Raw genomic sequence first — 6,882 nt, 5'->3', positions numbered from 1 at the left:
TGTGTGTGTGTGTGTGTGTGTGTGTAACAAGCGTAGTGTGCGTGCAGTGCACAAGCCTAAGCGCATTTTACTAATGCACTGTCAAAATAACAATGAAATGCTGCTCTATTGACTCTATACCAGGTTTTTGTTGGTCAATGGCGCAGTCACTGCCCACTGCCTCAAGATAGCAATACACCACGAATTTATGTGAACATGAAATATGATTAAATAAAAATGATTTTATTTCTATGTCTAGAACAGTCTGGTAAGTTCCGAAAATTGTGTCACTTTACAGTAATACACTTAGACTTAGACTAGACTTACTGTAGACTTCTCTTTATTAATCCTTTTGGGACGAAATTTAATTGAATGCAGCTTTTAAAACCATGAAAAGACAACACTTACACCATATTTCCATATTACAATATCCCAAATCTAAGACAGTATCTAGTGTCATGTAACAATATCGATATAATATTGATATATTGCCCAGCCCTACATTGTCTGATGATCTGCAAACGTCAGCCTTTGTTCCTCTCTGCTCTTTTTTTGCCCTCTTTCTTCTTCTCTTCCAGTTTGCCAGTATTCTAAACATGGTTTGCATTGATTTATTCTCTTCCACCAATTAAAAGCAATTTTGTGAGCATTAGAGTAAGCCATGCTGGGAGCCGTTTCCTGCGGCCGGCTGTTCATTACCTCGTGGTGTGTGTGTTTGCCTGTGCCTGCTTGTCTCAGTGTGAACTCTTGGGTACCTCCGTTGTGATATGTCACTCTTTTGAATGTATCTGCACAAGCATGAGTGTATGTGTGTGTGTGTGTGTGTGTGTGTGTGTGTGTGTGTGTGTGTGTGTGTGTGTGCGTGTGCGTGTGCGTGTGTGTGTGCGTGTGCGTGTGCGTGTGTCTTTCCATTAATGTTTAAACATACATGAGCAGATGGGTGCGGGTTAGTATAAGAGATTCCTAGCACGTGCAGGGCATTAGTTGTCTGTTCGCAGGCTAAATCCTCATGTTGTTGAAGCGGTGTCAGTTGCCTCTGCCACGACACAAAGCTTATCTTTTACCAGCTCCCGTAGCCCCTTGGGAAGGGGAGACATGGTTGTGGGGCGGGGGATGATGGATGTGTGAAAGAAGACAGGAAGCTCCTGGCTGATGTGAATAACCCTGGGCACTGGAGGAAGGTTAAGAAGCCAATGCCATGCTGTATTATCCCTGAACGACCCAGTTCTCTCTGCACCCTTCCTGTTCTCCAAAACCAGACACAGCTTTGTGCCATGATGCCATCGCATCATTGTGTCAGTGTACAGGTCTGTATTCATCAGTCCATTTGTCAGACTACCGAATTAATATTGCATTGGTGTACTACAGGTGGAATACTGAATGTGTTTGTGTTCAATCGGGGAGCTTTTTTTTAACTCCAGCAAAGCAAAGTGCCAATTACGGTAACTTCAGGCAAAACCTGGTGACTAAAATGTAATTTTCCCCCTTAGGTTTGTCCTTTTAATGTGATTGTGAAGACAAAAAAAAATTCTTTCATAATGCTCATATAAAATATCTTCCCTGAATTCTTCAGTTTTTTTAATTCACCGCTCAGGTGGCTGTTCTAACGTGGAACAACTTTCACTGCGTCACCATGGAACAATTATACCTCTTGTTTGTCAAAATCATTGTGGCAGCGCACCAGTTTGCTGTTGCAGTTCAGAGACAACTTAAAGTTGGAAGCGATTTAGCCATTTTCTCTGCAAGAATGCAGCAATACCTGTGTGCAAGAGGCTGAACAACATTACCTGACTTTAATTGCAGTAGGCATGCACACATATTGTCTATGCGTAGGATGTATGCAAGTCTGTTCTCAAACTCCTTTTTTAATCACAAGAGGTAGCTATGGCAACTCTGAAAGCAATGAAATAATTTCCTGAGAAGTTTGGGTGAGACAAACTTCAGCTCTGAAGGCTACCACTAACTTTTCACTGTGCATTGACATGGGGAAGATACTCCTATGATTTGAAACTATTTGGTTCTCCTCAAAATCAATCAACGCACACTTTGACCAACACACCAAAAGAAACCAGAGATGAGACATCAATGTGCGGCAGAGCCAGAATAGTTTCCCATTTTCTAACCATTTCCTCTGGGCATGAAACTATTTATTCCCCCCATTTTCTCAAAACTGGAAATGAAATGAAAAGGAGGAAAAACAGGAGGAAAAAAGAAGTGTGCGGGTTAATCTCTATTGCCAAAGGCAACATTGTGACATTATCTCTTCGTCACAGCTTAACAGAGGCATGCTCCCATGAGTTTATGTGTATATTTGAGGTTGTGTGTACATACATGTGCAAGCCATACATGCATGGGTATATATGTGCATGGGTACATTTGCACACTATGTGTGTGTGTGCACGCGTGCATGTGTGCTTGTGTGTTTACCACATTTTTCTGTGGGTGGCTTTTGTGAGTTTTGAGAGCATTTGCTGTTGTGCTCAAACTGAAAGGGGTTGTGTTTACACACACACACACACACTCACACACACACACACACACACACACACACACACACACACACACACACACACACACACACACACACATTGTGACATCTGCAGATTAGCCTGGGGCTTCCTGCCTGCTGTCCCCATACAGGAAAAAGTGGAAATACACACTTTCAGCCTTTGTTGAGCCTCACTACCTGTACACTCTAAATCAGCTCCTCGCAAATACACTGTAATATCCTCCAACAAGGGATGATACTGCAACAGGCTCAAGGACTAATTTCACAAACCCTCACACTAACTGCAGCCAGACATGTTGCATTAATAAAAAAGATTCATTCTTAAATTTGCTGAATTAAATTAGTCTGGTTTGACTGCAAAAAACCTTTCTATCTGATGAAACTGCAGAGGGAAAGCTGAACAAATATTTTAAAAAAGTTAAATTATCTCACACACAAGTATTATTGACTATTTCTATTTCTCTTTGCCACTTTATTTTCCCTCAAGTATGGTTTTTCCCCATCTCACTGTTCTCTTAAATGTCGGGGAAAATCCAATTAGGTGGAGACATTCTGCAAGAACACCACAAAATGCACTCCATGATAGCAATCATATGAATTTTTTAAATGGATTGTCCAATACTCCTCTCTTGTTGCTCACACCGTGTCTACACAAAAGATGGAGTAATTGGCAAACAGATCTCCATACAAAATGTGTTTCCCCTCTTTTTTTATAGGCACTCAGCATAATAATGGGTACTTCTGTAATCTCTGCTGTGTGATTCAAAAATGAAAAGGCAAGGAAACATGTCTCCTGGCATGTGAGGGAAATGGCTGCTGCTTTAGGTAGAGCATGTTACCAACATCTAGTGGCTTCCCCATTGACACATGAGAAAAAGGTACATTATTGTCTAATACATTGCATTTGCTGTTCAAAATTTACTTTTTGACATACCGGCCTAGTTGGCATGGTTAATAAATAAATAAAAAACCTTAGTAGCTTGGAACACAAAGTACAACTGAGGCCGCTGGAAATGTCATTGGTTTTGCAGGTATTTATTCATCAACCAAAGTATTTGACCTGATTATGGCACTAGATGAAAAGTTCAGCGATAGCTAAAGTTACAACAATTCATCCCGAGGGCAACCTGAAAGTCTGTACCAGCTTTCAGGGCAATCCATCCCATGCCTGTTGAGACATTTCATTCCAAACCACATATGTCAACCTCATGATGGTGCATAAGGAAAAGTCTCTTAGTTATGTAATCCGCTTCGTCCCCTGTACCTCCCCTTCCCCTGACATCAAGTCACAATGCCCTCCCTCCACCATTCCCCATCCATGGCAACATATTGAGCCGCATCTTGGCTAGCTCGTCAGTAGTACCGTTCTGCGCCAGGTCATTTTTGGTCTTCCAGGTTTTCTTTTCCCTCAGCGCATCCTTTGGGATGCAATCTTTGTCTATTCGCAGCACATGGCCCTGCCATCACGGATGCACTGCTGCCTTATTCCAGCGTTGATGTTCTGGCTTTTGATGTTTGATCTTCAAGATGCCAAATATCTTTCCCAGACACCCATTGTGGAATGCCTCAATCATTTTTATATAAGCTCTGTTTTTTTGCCAACATTTTGAACCACACATTAAGATAGTCTTGATGTTACTGTTGGATAACCGCAACCTGAGCTTTCTCCAATCTTGCCTATGTGTCTTACTGTGTCCCCCTGTCCATGCTAATGCTAAGGCTTCCTCAACAAACTCAAGGAAAAATCAAGGGGTCACCATCACTAAAGCCATTGTGTGCATTTCATTTATAGAGACAATTTTGATAGTTTTGCCATTTGAAATATTTTACAATGTATTTTTTGTATTTATTTTGAATGTGTATCTATTTAGCAGTATCTATTTACAGATGGCAATCCATCTGGTAGATGGTGAAATATTTCACTAGGATAGAAAGATAGATATTTATTGATCCCCAAAAAATGGGAAATTACCTTAGAAACATAACTTTGATCTTCTGTTGGCCTCAGATGAAAAGTCCGAGGGCATTGGGATTCATCGTCTTGGTGTAATGGAAAATCTGTTCCAAATTTTATGGCAACCAGTCCAATAGTTGTTGACATACTTTGCTCTGGACCAAAACGATGGACCAACAAACATTGTCATCCTTGGAGCAATGCTTATAGCATGGCTACCCAACTCACATGCATTAATCAACAAGCAGGCACACACCCCAGCTCAGTCATTTCTAAGTTAAGAGGGAGGGTTGGTGGGCTAAATCTATCAATAATGCCACAATGTATGAAGACAGGACCCCTGGCATGTACTATAAGACACACAGAAGCACAAAATCAGTAGAAATCCATGGAATATTTTTAATATATTTTATTTTATGACTTTGCGAAGGTTTCCATTTCTTACTATACATTGCAGAAATAAAATAAGCCTGTTTTGATGAGTTGCTTCAGAATTGGAGTGTAGGAGTTTGCCCCTGTTTGTGTGTGTGTGTGTGTGTGTGTGTGTGTGTGTGTGTGTGTGTGTGTGTGTGTGTGTGTGTGTGTGTGTGTGTGTGTGTGTGTGTGTGTGTGTGTGTGTGTGTGTGTGTGTGTGTGTGTGTGTGTGTGTGTGTGTGTGTGTGTATGAGTTTGTGTGTGTATGTGTGTGTGTGTGTGTGTACACGTTCCAGTGTCTGCTCTTGCGGCAGTTATGGTCTGTGAAGAAGCAGACTCGCAGATGAGCGCGGTGCTTTACACTCTCCCATTAGCCGACAACCACAAAGCATCACAAAGTACTGTCCTCCCGCTGTCTCTCTGCCATTACCCCACACTGCAGCTCCCCCCCTTGTTCCCCCCCCATTCCCCACTGAACCATTGCATTCCCTGCACACTGTTTATGTAGGCGGTGACACAATAAAGCAGGAATTGCTTACTAGGGGAGCAGCTCATTGTGGATGCATATGGCTCTCGGAGGAGTCAGTGGAGAGAAATGGTCAGAATAGGTCACCACACCCTGGGATGCATGCCAACAAGCCAGATGGAAACAGGGCACGGAGGTAACTGTAGTGCAGCCAGGGCTACAAACGGGATACAAACCACTGGTTGGGGACTCCCATTGTCGTCCAGCCTTGACCTTATTGGATTTCCCCTGGAAATGTTTATTCCCTTCACTGCACCGCTGAGAAGTAGCTCTCCTTCTATCTCATCACTATTTATTAAGGATGGCCCTAAGGAGTTTAATGGATTGTGAGGGTAGATGGGCAGAGAGAGACAGAGAGAGAGAGAGAAAGAGAAAGACAGAGTTGAAAGAGAAAAAGAATAAGAGGATAAAATATAAAGTAGTTGCAGCTTGATTTTCATCATTTTTTTTATCTAAGAAAGGGTCATGATGACATGAAATGGCATACGATTTGGGAGTGGACCACTCTGTGCTCTCTGATTGCTTCTTTAGTACCTGCATTCTCTTCTCTTTGTTCAACTTAGTTTGGCTCGGACTTACTACAGTGGAAATGAATACTCGCCAGCCTCCCATGATTTCTGACAATTTTGAAGAGTTACGTTTAGTGTGACTTAATACTGTCAGCAAAACGCTGTGGCTTTTTTTAAACACTGTTTAACCTTCTTTTCTATGTGGTCTGCTGTCTCTTTACTTCCCTTATAACTGAAATAATGTTATACTGCAATACTAAATACAATATTCACAAAATGCGGTTTCCATTGTAGCTCTGCGGCTTTCAAAGGAAAACGCATTCAGAGACAGAGTTCTCTTCCCCATATTTGAGGGCATTGTCAGATTGTCAAACTTTGAGGAGAGTTCTACCTAACTGTTGTAGGTCTTGCACCGGACTTCCCTCTTTAATTGTGTGCTGGAATGCTGTGTAACAGTGGCCTGACTCCGCCCTCATACGTACTTCCACTCAATTGTCATTTTCCTTCAGTACTCCGTCTAGGTTTGCGGTATATTCTTGGGTTTTCTCCGGTCAAATTTTTATCGGTCCAATCAGTGAACAGAGGGAGTGACTGAGAACGATGACGCTGAGGTTTAGTAACCTTCGGTGAGTTTGGTAATGGCGGTGGAGAAAGATACTGTCTGTTGTGGCAACTCTGCTTAATATCCAGAAGTTAAAGCCCAAACAAAAACAATCTTTGCTCAGTTTTGTTGGTGGCCATGATGTTGTGGCCCTCCTCCTCACAGGGTTCAGGAAAAGTTTGATTTTTTAGCTCGCTCCGTTAGTGGTGAAGGAGTTAGCTAAGGCTAACGTTAGCGGTGGTAAGTCGATAGTTGTTGTCATCTTCCTTCTTGTTAGCCTGGTCCTACCAGACAGTTCGTAGGAGGGCGGAGCCAGGCTACCAGGGTGGCTCTGGGCAGATCCAATAGTTTTAAACTTCAACAGAGTACCCGCCTACAAGGAAGTTAACA

General features: G+C 42.3%; 1 protein-coding gene across 1 annotated transcript in view; it reads left to right on the top strand.

Moving 5' to 3' along the window:
- si:dkeyp-14d3.1 (transmembrane protein 132C) overlaps positions 1 to 6,882 on the top strand; it is a 152,834-nt gene that overhangs the window by 66,852 nt on the left and 79,100 nt on the right. The gene's annotated exons all lie outside the window — the stretch shown is intronic.

Source organism: Etheostoma spectabile, chromosome 5 (genome assembly GCF_008692095.1).
Source record: "Etheostoma spectabile isolate EspeVRDwgs_2016 chromosome 5, UIUC_Espe_1.0, whole genome shotgun sequence".
Lineage (NCBI taxonomy): Eukaryota > Metazoa > Chordata > Actinopteri > Perciformes > Percidae > Etheostoma > Etheostoma spectabile.
This window is presented reverse-complemented; position numbering and strand designations above follow the sequence as displayed.